Source organism: Panthera leo, chromosome A2 (genome assembly GCF_018350215.1).
Source record: "Panthera leo isolate Ple1 chromosome A2, P.leo_Ple1_pat1.1, whole genome shotgun sequence".
In the NCBI taxonomy this organism is placed as follows: Eukaryota; Metazoa; Chordata; class Mammalia; order Carnivora; family Felidae; genus Panthera; species Panthera leo.
In genome coordinates, this window is record NC_056680.1 from 139,885,978 (window position 1) to 139,900,770 (window position 14,793).

A 14,793-nucleotide genomic window follows, 5' to 3' on the forward strand; every position below is an offset into this window, starting at 1 on the left:
GGGAAAAGAAAGGAGCATAGTTACAGTTACTATGCTGGGAATTTCACATGCCTTGTCTTCTCCATACTGCAACCCGGAAGTGACTTACTGTTTCATAATTCTGCCTGAGCTGTTCTTCACTCCTTTCCTGTTTGGCAAAAGAAATCTGCTATTTCTTCAAAGCAGAGATCCAGTGTCACTTCCTTTCTACTAGCAGCTCTCCTCCCCCAACCCAGCAGAACTTTGCTCTTCTCAGTTCTTTATGATACCAGATGCTGCCAGTATGATGCTTATCACCTTATGTTTCAGTTGGGTATATGCAAATCTCTCCCTCCTACGAGAGGATGAGCTCTTCAAAGGCAGAAGCTCTCTTCACTGATATATAGACAGGGCCTCACAGAATGTCTATCTAGTTCTTGGTAATGCCTAACAGATATTAGTGTCAGAACCAGAATGGGTGCCAGTCTGATATTCTTAACACTATACCAAATTATTTCTGAAACAGAAATTAACCAACCAAACAACCAACCAACCCACGAAACAAAAAGAATAGTTGTTGACTTTATTACTGGCCTAATCTGCATCCTTTACTTAACTCAAGCATGGTTTTGAGCGTGGGCGTGTAGAACGTGGTTGGGACAAGACAGGATAGAACATGTTTCTGAGCTTATATTTTCTGAGACTTCAGAATAAGTCACTTAAATCACAGAAATCTACATGATGAATACACTGTGAAACTTTTAAAAGTCAAAAAATACAGGCCTTTCAGATGAAAGGTGTGAGCTGTTGGGACATTAATAAGTGGAATGAATAATGAACATTGAAGGTACTGTACTTTTGTCAAAAGCCTGGCTAAGAGAATCTGAAGGAATTTCTCTCTGTCCTTGTATAAAGCAATCTTTTTGTTTCTTCTTTTCCTCCCACCCTCCTCTCCTTCTGCTTTTCCTCCTCCTTCCCTTCCTCCTCCTCCTTCTTCTTGTCTCTATTTTATATGCTCTTTTTCCCTCCCTTTTTGTTCCTAGAAGTTTATTTTTAAGAAGTTGGCAATGACGATGGCAAGTCAGCAAATCGAATGAGGGGATGGTTATGGAGAAATTAGTGCACCTTAGACTATGACTATATGAGGAAAATATTTCTTACTTGTTTTTATTTTTCTGTGTTTCAGAATGCATTTATTTATTTTGTCCAGGCAATACGTTACATAGAGCAAAATTCAAAACTAGAGAAGGGAATATAGAGAAAAATCTTCCTCCCACATCTATCCCTTTAGTAGTCAGTCTCCTCTAGGCAGAAAGGCAAGATCAAGTTTCTTTTGTATCTTTTCAGAGATATTTTCTACATATACAAATAAACACTCACTCACACACAGATATTCCTTTCCTCCTCTTTTACATAAATGGAAGCACACATTTTGCACCTTAATTTTTCTGCAAATTATTTTTCTTTGATGGCTATAAGGCTTTCCACCATATGGATATATTATAATACATTTAGCTACTTATTCATTGATGGATATTTAGGTTGTTTCCAATATTATGTTGTTGCAAGTTATGCTAAGTAAATTACGTTGTACATATGCTGTTTCATACATGTTTAAGTATTTCTATATTCAAAGATGAAGAACTTCTAGGTCAAAGGGAATGATTTTGATAGGTGTTGCCAAAGTGCCCTCTGCTCTCCCTTCTCTCACAAGTGGTAGGTTTTAAAACTTTTTGATAATCCCCAGTATGATTCACAGGATTTCTATGAAGCATAATAATTTTTTATTAAATATTCCATTAGCTAATTATTAAGGCAAAAAGCATTTGCTTTTAGTGCTTTTATGATATTTAAATTTTAATAAAGTGCACAAATAAAAGAATCTATATTGGAGACCATGTCCAAAGAACTGGTTGAAAAGTAGAAAAAATAGAATTCAACTGGTTATTTTGTTGACATAATATTGAACCACTGATTTGAGGGTTTGTTTTACTGACTTGGCAAACATCATTTAGGCTTAGATTGAATTTCTTAATTTCATAGCAGTCCAGAAAAATATCATTTTATATCTGTTTATTTTCATAGTTACTTTCTATTTAATTCAATAAATATTACCTACCTAAAATGTGTTAGACAAGATTGGGAGATTCAAAGACAAATATGACAGTCTGCCAATTCAAGGGTTCGCAGTCTTATAAATGGCATTCAAACAGACTCCTTTTGGGGTGCCTGGGTGGCTCTGTCGGTTAAGTATCCGACTTCAGCTCAGGTCATGATCTCATGGCTCCTGAGTTCGAGCCCCACGTCGGGCTCTGTGCTGACAGCTTGGAACCTGGAGTCTTCTTTGTATTCTGTGCCTCCCTCTCCCTCTGCCCCTCTCTGCTTGTGCTCTGTCTCCCAAAAATGAAATAAACATTAAAAAATTTTTAAATAGACTTCTTCTTCTTTTTTTTTTAAGTTTATTTATTTTGAGAGACAGAGAAAGTGAGAAGAGAGAGAGAGAGGGAGAGAGCATCCCAAGCAGGCCCCACATGGTCAGTACAGAGCCCGACATGGGGCTGGAACCTACGAACCATGAGTTCATGACCTGAGCCAAAATCAAGAGTCCCACACTTAGCCTACTGAGCCACCCAGGCACTCCCATTTAAACAGCCTTCCAAAACATAGTTAGGAAATACGGAAAGCACTTGCTTGTCATTTTAAAGATGGCTATTAAGGAAATCACTGTCATAAAGAGGTGAAGAAAATCTCAACCAGGAAATTTATCTCCATTTCAACTGACCAATTGATAATTAGTCACAATTCTCTCCCTGGTGCTAAGGCAAACTGGATAACCTCTTTGAGTAGAGCAACATGAAGTGAGAGCTATAAAATGCTTCACTCCTTTTGGCCTGGTAATTGCTACAATTAGGCAATTTTCTTTTAATTTGGAAATGGTTGGTCAATTTAGCCTGATCAGTGAAATTATCTACTTTTAAGAGACCAAACAACTAGCTGAAAGATCAATGTTTTCAATTTTCATGTTGTAGCCTTGCACTGACCATGAAGCATACTATTCATGAATTAATATTTACTGTATGATCAGACTATAAACAGAATCATGGACACTTGAAACATATATTACACAATAGAAATTGTATGACATTGCTCTACTTAGTGAAGTTTTTGTGAAATCCCTTCTGTTGATTCAACATTAGATCTTAACTTCTTATGCAATGAATAATTTGTTCCATATTATGTGGTAAGAGTTTTGTCCCACAATTACATTGTAAATAGAAATTACAATTTATGATTTTTATAGTGTGCTATTGTTAATGTTGTGCAACTTTGATTTCAGTACTGTGCTTTCCTAGGGCCAGTTCAACCTTCTTATTTCAAAGCTCATGCACTGAACAAATACTAATTAGCACCTATTGTATGCCAAACTATATTTGGATATTAAGATAACAGCTGGGTATTGGGAGGTAGACCTTTTGTCATAGTGCAGAAGACAATAACAGATAAAAAAATAAGATAATTACAGATTTGGATAGCTATGATGAAGGAAACAACTAAGAGATGAGAGGAAATGTATCCAAAGCAACCACCAAATAGTCAGGGAAGGCCTCTGAGACGTTCGCAGTTGACCATGGATCAGGAGTTTGAGAATAAATGGGTTCTATGATTATTGGGAAGAGTCCTCTAGGCACAGATAATAAATGTTAAGCCAGGAAAAAGAGCTTGATCTTTTCTGGGAGAAAGATGAGAGCTCATGACTTATCTGGAGACACACTCCTACTTCATGCTAGAAGTCATAAGGCTCGCTTTGTGTAAAATCATCAAACACATCTGATTGAAGGTACAAGGGATTCATCATTCATCCAGGCCTTCACTTATTTAATATGTTTCCCTGGAAATACAAAAATCAAAACAGCAAAACCACTGCCTTGACATCTGGTATTTTCAGTGGTTAAATGACCTTTTAATAAGTTTGTGTTCTTATCATTTTCTTGATACTGAAATATGCACTTCATGAAGGATAAAACATGAAGATGAAGAAGGATAAAAGATGAAACATACAACGTTTGAATAATATTTTTCCTGGGTATAAAGAAGATTCTAATTGCCAATAGGTTATAAACTCTGACTTTTTAAAAGATTAATATGTAAATGGGACATCACACTATGTATTATGCTTTTCTTAGCCCCAGCTGAACCAGAGGTGGACATCTGATCCATGATGGACCAGGCAGATGATCCCTTACATGATGAATGGAGCTTAACCGGAGAGATTCAGTAGAGGGGGTGAAAGCCATTGCATGCCAAAGCAACAAACTACCTAAAATGTAGGGGGTATTAGAGAATCATATAATGCACAGAAAGTCAATTTGAAGAAAGTAGCAAGAAAATATGGCAAAAATGCAGAGAAGCAACATTAAGACCATGTGGCTCAATGAGAAACAGAGTGTGTGCTTCCAGATTTTCCAATCTCTATGTGTAGGATTGCTGTTAGATTCCCCCAATGGGATTCCTGCCATGGACACTTTAAAGCATGTGGGGCCCACATATCACAAACTCACACAAAAACAGTTACTTCACTAAAGAACTCAAGGATGCTTCTATCATTCAGTAGCTCCACACTGGCACAGCAAGACCCCAAATTCGGAACAGTCATTCCTGTGACTAGCACAATTCAGTCCTAATCAAAACGCTGCTCTCTATCTCCCGCCCTGTGTCCTTGCAATAAAGCAGCAGTGCCAGTTGTGACTTTGACATCAGAGGGAGCCACTGTTTCAGAATGTGGGCCAGATGGGGGAAGGTAGACGTTCTTGAGTAAGAGAAAAGACTGGCTTTCTTATCAAAGGTTTCTCTCAGCCAGTATGAATGCAATAGACTTCTGCACAAGAAAATGTCATTTACAATAGTGCAGGATGCATATTTTTTGTTTCTCTTCAAATATTCCAATTTGTGACTCCAGAGGAATTCACAAATTGCTATAGTATTTAGAACAGTTGTGCATGGTGGAAAAGGATCATTTTATAATATTAAACAATTCATATCCTATTGTGAGTTATAATACACATATTGGTTTTTTTTTTTTATATATAACTGAGAGGTTCTAAATATTGTGAACAGAGCTGATGAAAACTGACATACAAGTTTGATGGATTGATGTTGTAGACTCTGGGTCTGAAGTTCTCTCTTGTCCAGCAAGAAAGCGGGACACAGGATTAAAAATGCAAGAAAGGCTAACGTCTGGGAGGAGACAAGAGCCCTGAGTAGGGACCTTGCTCCATTTTTATTAGTATCAGAAGGCTTACAAAAGTGGTGATGGACGTGCACAAAGAGACAATGAAATCGTGAACATTAACTTATGGGTGTGAGGGAAAGAGGGTTTTGAAGATATGCGGTGTGAGGGGCTTGGGTCAATATAAAACAAAATCCTGGCGCTGGGAGGAAGGTTGTTTACAGCAGACATAAGGCCCCCCTCCGTTTATCTAAACTGGCCTAGGGAACAAGAAAGTGCAAGCTACTTCAGGGTCAAAAAGGCACCTTTCTTTTGCTAATTACTCTGCTCTGGGAAGCTTCACCCTGCAACTGTTTATAGCCCTGTTTACCTGTTAACCTAATTTGGTCCTTCCTTCCTGTGAAAGCAGCTTTCTGCTATTGTACTAAATTGGTTGGGGGTGGGGGGACATTTCCGCCCTGAATACCTAATCTTGTTTACCTCATCTTGGATGTTTTCATCCCAAGATTCTCTATTCCTATACCTTTGTCCTATAGGGGGGGCCTTTGCCCCATTTACCTAATCTTATTTACCTAATCTTGTTTACTCAAATTTGGGTGTGTACATCCTGTGGCTTTCTAATTCTTTATGCCTTGTAAACTCATCAGCGCAGGCTCAGGGAATCCCTAAGCTTATTCCCCATAGATTGATACTATACAATTAGTATATTTTGCAATATTTTTGTGGAATAATAATTTTCATATGCAATCCCATTACATTTTAAGTTATGGTATATAGAGTTCTTGGTTCATTTCTGAGTTACTGACACTTCGTGTTGTCACTGCCTCATAAGAACAAAGTTAGTCCAAGTAGAAACATACAAATGTATCATTTAAGAACTACAGTGACTCGAGAGTGGAGTGGTTGTCTAATTTAGCATTACCATTGATAAAACACAAATTAAGTGAACATTTGACTATGACGACATCATCAGCAATTTTGCTGGGACAAAAGAATTAATTTTGTAGAATATGCTATTTATTGCTTATATATGTCTTTATTAGTCATCCAAGCATCTGCCTACCAGCAATATACCCGGATATTTACAATTATAATTAAATTCATTTACATGTGATATGTTGCCAACTTTCAGTTACGCTAAACCATAGGTTTATGTTAAGAAAAAAATTGTTATCAGGTTTGTGAAGGAGAAGGATCAAACGTATCTTACTTAACAAACATATTAGTATTTTGACATCACCTTCAAATATTCACTCATATGGTATAGAAGTCTCCATTGTACTCTTGTGCCATGTGCTACAGATATCAGGGGCGGGCCTGCTGTGACCTACTTTTATTTTTTTCTCGTTGAGATTCCTGTTGTGTCATTTCTATGAGACTCCTATTGTATCCTTTTAACAATGCCCCAATTTTTTGACTTAGGCTGGTTTGAGTGGGTTTCAGTTTTTTGCACTACAGAGTCTTATCTAAGGCAGTCACAGAGGCACATTTCATTTCCCATGTAGAGGAAGAATAAATTGGTTCTCATTTGAATAAAAATCATGTGAACCACAGTTTACCAAATTCTGATCTTCTTTATCTGGAGCCTTTTTTAAGAAATCAAGACTTTTGAAAGAGACTAGTGATCCTGACAAATTTATTAGTACATACACTTCTGTTCTCTGACTATTTGGATTGATTTGAAGTGTGCTATAGGGATAGAACAGGCCAAAAAAAAAAAAAAAAAAGTTTTACAAAAAACAATAATTATACTTTGAATTCAGGTCCATCATTTTAATAGAGAAAACAGTCAGCTCAATGTATTACAGAGTATATTAAAAGCCAAAGTGACATTAACGGTACTTGACTCATACTTCAGACAGAAAACTAAATATAAACAACAGTAGAAAAGAACTTCGTGTAAAATATAAACACGGTTCAAAAAGAAATCTCAACTCTGTGTTTTGTTTTATTTGTTTTATTTAAGCACAAATTTCAAAGTGAAAACCCAAGAGAAACATTTCCTCTATTTATTTTCCTGGTTAAAACCAGATTGTTCACTGTTTGGAAAATGTCCTCTAATTTTGAGTCAGAGGATTCTTAGATCTGAAAAGATCTTTGTACAGTTCTCTAAATCCACCCTCTCACTTTAGAGAGGAGAAAATTGAGCTCAGAATGCTATACCAATTTGCTCAATGTTACCCAGACCATAAATGGAAGTTTAAAGTGTGCTTGTATTTTGGATTATTAAGTATACTCTTTGTACTTTCTTTAAATAAAAGAAAAAAAAATTTAAAGTAATTACGAGAGAGAAGAAAGAGGGTTGATGACCAATTTTAGAATCCATTTCTGACCTTGTTATTCCTGAAGACATTACTGTGAGATCAAGAAGAGAAAGTTTAACCCAAGGGAAGTATCTTGGCATTAAATTCAGATTTGAACATATTTTGATTCCATCTAGCTCTGTGCATTCATTCAGATGTGAGGCAGATACTCAGATTCTGTCATTTGGTGCCTGAATGCCTGGAAAGGCAGTCTTGGTATGAAAAAGGGACAGAACTGTCGAAGTTTCGTGAAGCTTCATTTTTTTTGTGGAGTCACTATCTCAACCTCTTTCTTTTCCCTTCCTCCTCAGGGGAGTTAACCATTTTCATGAACTGTTTTATCACTTCCGTCTTTCCAAGGTGAATCCTTGCACATCTGCTTCGAAACCCCTCCATGGGTACCTTTTCGGGGACCTCATTTTTTCACACTTTTTGCTTGTCTCTCTCTAGGGGGTCTTTCCTGTCAACATTTGAATGTATTTCTATTTCTCCCATCATTAAATTCAAGCAAGCAAGCAATTTCCTCTGTCTCACCAAATGGATATTCCCTTCCGATTCCCTCTTTCTCCTCAGGGCTAGGCTAACTTAAAGATAAATGTCTAATCCTGGTCTCCACTTGCTCACGCCCCACTCATTCCTTAATGTATTTCTTCTCGGGTTGGCCCTCCCTGACTCGCCTAACTCTAACTTCGAATCCTGAATTCCCTCACAGAAATTGCTCTCTACTGAAGTACCACTGGCTGCCTACGTGCTGAATCCCAAGGATCTTTTTCAGTCCTATCTGTCTCCGTCTATAGAAACACAGAATGTCACATCTAGGAAACAACTACATTGTCCCCTCCAGCCCCCTCAAATTGAGCATACAAAAACTGGAGCCATGAGACAAGGCATTCTCCTTGCCCACCACTCTCAGCAGCCCTTCCCTAGTGAAGGGAAAGAAATGAAATGTCATGTTGCCAGAAGACTCTTCTGAGTCTTCACTGTTCATCTGCCCGTCTCTCTACCAGAAGAAATAAATGAAAATTCATGATGCTGAAAGTGAAATGCTTTCAACGGGAGGCCAGAGGAGAACTGTTTTGTGGTTTGCATGCCTAATGAGTCTCATTCACGAGCTTTACGGTAGCTAGCTTTTAAAAACAGTGTGTGATTCTGGAATTTAAAAAATAATTTATTTTTACAAAGAAGAATAGATACCAAAGAACCAAGGAAGGTTTGACAGGAGTAAAATCCCTCTCTTAGTACCAGTGAGTTTCTGAAGCGGCCAATGCTCATACATCTGCATGAATGAATTGTAATTACGGACACAGTAAAGAACTGAAAGATGCCTCTTGTTGCAGATGTGATCTATCAGCCGGCTAGATGGCTTTCTGCTGGAAGAAGGAGCTGTCTGGTCAGCTTCCTTCCTCTCTCCTCACAAAGATGTTATTTTTAACCTTTTACTCGGGCCAGCCTGGATCTCCTCCTGTTCCAACTCAAGTACTTTTAATTTTCACACTCATCTGGTGTTTCTCAGCTTCAGGAATTAGGTCAGCATTTAAATTTAGAGCCACTCCTTATTTAAAAAGTTGAGAGGCACTGGAGCCACGTCAAGCCTTATCTCTGTGAAGCATTCTGACTCGCTCTTACCAGCACTATTTGAGAATATTCTCTGAAATGTCCTCAGCACTTGCGAATTCAGTTTGTGCCACCGATCAAACGTCTGCTCACATGTTGTCTTGGAGCTCTTTTGTAGTTTTTCTCCATTTAGGTACGTTTCTTGGCCCACTCGGCTCATAATTTCCGTGAAGAACTTGGAGTCTATCCAGAAAGATGAATGAATATGGGCAATTTACTTATCTTTCCTAAATCTTAATCTGCTCATCTCTCCAACAGGAGTACTATTACCTGCTTCACAGAATTGTTCTGAGGATTATATGTTCCCAGCGTACCTGGCACGTGGCGGGAATCTAACACATGTTGATTTCTTATCTCCCTCATTTCCTCTCTTCCCTCCCTTTCTCCCGAGCAGCACCTCTTTCTTACCGAGTCACCTTTGGTAGATGCTTCTTTGTACATTCTCATTAGGTGAATGGGTATTACCGTGGCAGATGAAAGTGGGCACTTATTTTGCACGGTTAACATCGAAAACTGTATGTATACCTTGGGATGAGTTGTTCTTTATGATTCAGCTAACTAGGTGTACTAAGCAAACTTTGAAATAATACAATAAATTATTAATCCAAATTAGAGAGTGGTAGACTAGAGCCCTGGATTCGTGCCCGGAGAATGGCACTGCCACGTTCTAGGCATATGGTCGCCTGGCTGGGACAATGACTTTTTGTACGTGTGCCAAAGAAAACTTAACAATATCTGTTGACATTCTATCCTTCCTTTGTTTTCCCATTATTGGATGACTTTACTGCTCTATCTTTTGTGTGTGTGTGTATGTATGTATTTTATCCTAACTTATGCCAAGTAAAACATTGCTGAGAAAATGAGCAAGATGAAGGAGAAGGTTTCTCTTGTTAGATGGTTTCATGAAGTGTTCGAGCTGAAGCCCTCTATGGGCTGCCCATGAGTAGAGGTTCACACCTTTATACTGAAGGCCCAGTTTTGTTTCTACTCATGTTTACACAATGTGAAACACTCAGCAAGGCAGAATCTCTGTGTATGTGGAGTGTGTTTATTCTCAGGGGTTCAGGAAGACACTGGCTGTCCTCCTACACAATAAATATCTGCCACTCAGCTGCCTTCCACATATATCTGGTTTGGCATTCCTGGTACTGAAATCCTCAGTAGATTGGTAGTGATAAGTAATTTGTATCTATAATAATTTATATCACCAGCCCTCTAAATAGATTGTATGGCTAGTGATTTAATTTCTAGGCGAAAGATTAGAAAGCTGAATGAATCTTCTCAAATATGCCCAGATAGTAACTAATGTTTTTTTGGCGAAAATCAATGATACTTTCTGAGAAATATTTTTCTACTTAACAAAGTAGGTAATGTGATCTAAATTATAAGACCATATATTATGATTATTGAATTTAATTCAGTTATTTTCAGACTGAGTGGAAAAGTAATCTCTAAACATTTTTTTTTGTTTTCGCAACTAAACCCACATGCCAGTTGCTTACCATGGAGTTCATTGATAAGAGGCTGGGGATTACTCTACGAAGGCCACACTGAAACACAAACATGTGGGAAAATTTATTTAAGTCTCTTTCTGAGCACATTTACCTGGTTAATGGAACAGACTAGTGAGTTGCCACTTTGGATTCCTTAGTGGGATCAGATAAAGGATTGGTAAGCTTCAGTGGGGAAGGAATGAGCAGGGTCACATCAGGGAAAGGCTTTTTGAGGGCCTGGGAGGGGCACCTAAAACGAGGAGAGACAAACAAGACAGGCTTTGCTCAGGTGCAGTTATACTAAGGGCCTAGTCCCTGCATCAGAGGAACCCAGCTGCTGGAAATTGGCATATGGTGGTGTAATAGTAAAGCAGAAAGGAAACTTCTCTGACAGGCAGGAATTATGGCTTGATCTGGGCTTTGCGTTAACCAGCTCTGATTCTGGACAAGCTATTATTTTGGATGAGCCTCTGTTTCCTCAGTTATAAAATAATTCGGTCAGGCGACTTAGGCCCCTCTTTCTACTGGTAACATTCTATGATTCTAAGATTAGCTAATCCTTATACCACATTCTCTATATAATAAGAGCATTTCCAAAATTTCTAGGTAGAGCTGGGGAAATATCCACTGTTGTCTTCTGAAGATTGATGGTCTTAACTTTCAAGTAAATTTTGTATTTCCAAGTTGACTAGTGGCTCTGTGTCAGTTGACTTGTAGCTACCACTGCAGTAATGAGACATGATCTGAGAGTATTAAATATTATTCAGAAAATATATTTTCAGAAGCATTCTGCACAACTTTAAAATATCTCTATGTTTGGGGCACCTGGGTGGCTCAGTCAGTTAAGTGTCCAACTCTTGATTTTGGCTCAGCTTACGATCTCACAGTTGTGAGATTGAGCCCCATGTCGGGTTCCGGGCTGGGCACGGAGCCTCCCTGGGAGTCTCTCCTTCTCCCTCTCTCTCTGCCCCTCTTCCTCTACACCCTGCCCCCAAGATAAAAATAAAAATAAAGGAAATAAAATACCTCTACGTTTGGTAATTAGAAAATGCATTTCAGATCACTATTAACAATGATAAATTCTGACCTCAAAATTCTTAAAAAAAAAAAAAGCTTGATAAGTTATTCTTACTGTGTTTTATAGTATACTTTCTTTTAACCTTGTAACTCTTGTTTTCACTAAAAGTGCTGATAGACTAATAAGTGGTTATACAATCGTATACCAAAAGTTCAAAACAAACTCTTTTTCTTATCTTATGGTTATGAAATCGCTTGTTCCTCCTGTTTGTTTGGTTTTATTAATAAATATTACTTATATTAAGAATTCATACACAATCCCCTGGGCTGATCATATGATACAATTCTACATTAAAAATTATCCCTGAATTGAACAAGAAAATTCAGAGTATATATATTAAATATTACCTTAGAGATGAAATGCATCATTTAAGTATGGAACTGAATCAAAAGAGATCTGAAATAGACATAGTAACCTACCTGAATGAAGTAACCTACCATACTTTCCATATAGAAAGTGCTAGAGGAAAAAGCTACAGTTTCCTAGATTGGAAGAAACATCAGCATCTGGTTATGCTACTGGCACAGGGAAAGAGGGGCCATATTTTTCTAATAGATTAAAATATTCAAAGGCATAGAAAATTCCCATAGATGAAGGAAATTTATATCCCACCAATTAAACCTGGATAGAAATTATTGCAGAGCCTGAGAGAGGAAATGCTAAAGGAATCAGTCATAAAGTATTACAGAACCACTTGGCCAAGTTTCTGGGCCCTATAGAAGACATTTCCTTTGACAACACTCCTGAAATGAAATAACATGTGGGGATTTCAACTGAAATGGAGCTCTACCAGGGGAGTGTGAACGAGAGTAGGGCAGTTTTTAGGAATTCAGTCCTTTTCTCTCTGTGGCATTAAGAAAAAAGAAATTGCAAGTGACCTGAAATTCAATGAGACAATGTGACTGTTTCAGTGAAAAAGTTCATCTGGTTCACAGCGGAAAAAAACTGAAATGAGAGTTTTGCTGAAACAAGCAACATTTATAATAACCACATGAGATATTTAAAAAGAGGAAAAAGAAAAGCATTCTAAATAATTCTAAGAAAATAAGATGTAGCCAGAAAAATCACGGCAATTCTTCACATGTTCCTCCTTGGGAGCAGGAAATCGTACCACAGCTAAGAGGGTTGGCAAGTGTGGACACGGCAGAGCCTCTGGGGCCTCTGCTCCTTTCCTGACCTAGCATTATACAGCCTGGAGGGCTGGTGGAGAAGGACAGAAAGCCGGTGGGCCCAGCTGACATCCATCTCTAATGCAACGACATTATTTTGTGTCTTCTAGTCTAGACTCCTCCCGGGTCAGAGACGAGAGTTTTAGGTACCAGGAATAGCAGTTCCAAAATGTTTAGGAATTGTTGATTAGAGAAAGACTTAAGAACAAACAACAATAACAAAGAATTCCATGTCTATTTAACATGATGAAGTTATAGCAAAACCTATTTTAAAATATGTGTTTTAAATGTAACTTAAATGTTATTCCTAGTCTGTAGAGGAATGTGGGATTAAGACCAGGTATGTTGGCTTCATCCCTTACCTGTCGATATTCCTCCGGGCTCTGTGCTGGATCCTATTATATTCCCCTCTCCACACTCTGGGCAATGCCAGGTAGCCCAGCACTTCAGTGAGCACATGCCTATCACCTTCAAATCTGTATTTCTCTCTCAGATCTCCCTGATGAGCTTTAATCACACAGTACACACTTGAAAGTTCATCATGGATGTCCTACAGGCAACTCAAACTTAATAAAATAAAGTCATCATCTATCCCTTCTAAACCAAACCCTTCACTAAATTTATAGCTCCTTTGCTGCTGTGTGGAAACCCTGATTATCAGTGTTTTGCTTCTCCTCCTGGTCCTCTACTTTCTTTTCCAATGCATAATTTAAATTACGTTTTTACTTTTCTCTTATTTGTATACTTTGTAAGCTACCTTACATCTCTATTATGGAACAGGAATAGGTAAAATAAAGAATAAAAGCGAAAACACTCTAAGGTGGCAGCGAGGGAGGGCACATTCACAAGGCAGAATGTTCTCTCCAGGAGATGGCGCTCACAGTGTATTTTTGCTTTTAGGTTTCTATGTTGAGAAAAATTTCACAAGTTTCTTATATAGAGAATTAATTCGAAACAGTATGATGCTTCATACTTTATCACTTGTAAGACGGTTCTCTGGGCTACCAAGACTTTACCTAATGACTTTGTGTCTTATTTGACAGATGTAGGTAGGGTTTGGGGGTGCAATTGCTAGAAGGAATGACATTTTTGATGAGGGAGATCTGAGATATAAGGTGAGAAGAAGTACACACCTAAAAGCTGTTCCAGTAAACAGAAGGTCATCATCTTATTACTACAGGGTGGGAAGCATACGAGCTGGAAAGCAGAAGAGAAGATAGAGACGTGGGGAGAGGACAGCTAACAACTGAACATATGCCGAGGGTTATCTGAAAAGCTCAAGTGGTAAAACCATATATTTCAAAGGCAATTACACAAAGTAGTCCTGGCACTTCACTTCTAAGATGTATGATCATAGGAAAGGTTTTTTTCCTCTCTGTTAGCCGACTTGTCTTTCAGAGTCACAAAGTTGAGCTAGATAATATCTATGGATACTACGGTTCTAAAATTCTATGACTGCCAAATAGAAGCACAGAGTAAGGGGGAAAAAGTAATTACAAGTTTAACTGAGGAAAGATACAGGCTGAGAGAGAGTCTTCATGCCTTATGAGAAGGTAACCTACTGGTTTTTCCACAGAAGTAGTTTGTGGATGGATCTTAACTCTTGGTCACTATTATTAACTCTGGCTTCATATTTGGTTCCCTGGGGAGGATTCTGAATTATTGCAATGGCTGGGCCTCACACCGATCAACGAACCAGCATCCCTGGAGGTAGGCCTAGATTATCATTAGTTGTTAAAAAGTGCTCCAGGCAATTCTAAGAACCACTGATTAAGAACCACTGATCTAAAAAAACCTGGAAGATAGTAAAGCTAAAAACCTTTACTGGAGATAAACAACATTCCTCATACTTGAGAAAGATGTGGGCATAAGCCTAGAAGGGAAAAAGATACAAAAGAAAAAAAAAATAAAAGAAGAAAGAGAGAGAAGATACAGACTATAAATCTGGGAA

The 14,793-nt window shown here is 38.1% G+C and overlaps 1 long non-coding RNA gene across 5 annotated transcripts in view; it reads right to left on the minus strand.

Annotated features, from left to right (window-relative positions):
- Positions 1 to 9,091: 9,091 nt before the first annotated feature.
- LOC122210692 overlaps positions 9,092 to 14,793 on the minus strand; it is a 490,688-nt gene continuing 484,986 nt past the window's right edge. For all 5 annotated transcript variants that reach the window (XR_006198171.1, XR_006198180.1, XR_006198177.1 and 2 more), the window contains 2 exons: positions 10,605 to 10,652; positions 9,092 to 9,285 (listed from right to left, as the gene is read on the minus strand). This is a non-coding gene — a long non-coding RNA (uncharacterized LOC122210692). The remainder of the gene's footprint in view (positions 9,286 to 10,604; positions 10,653 to 14,793) is intronic.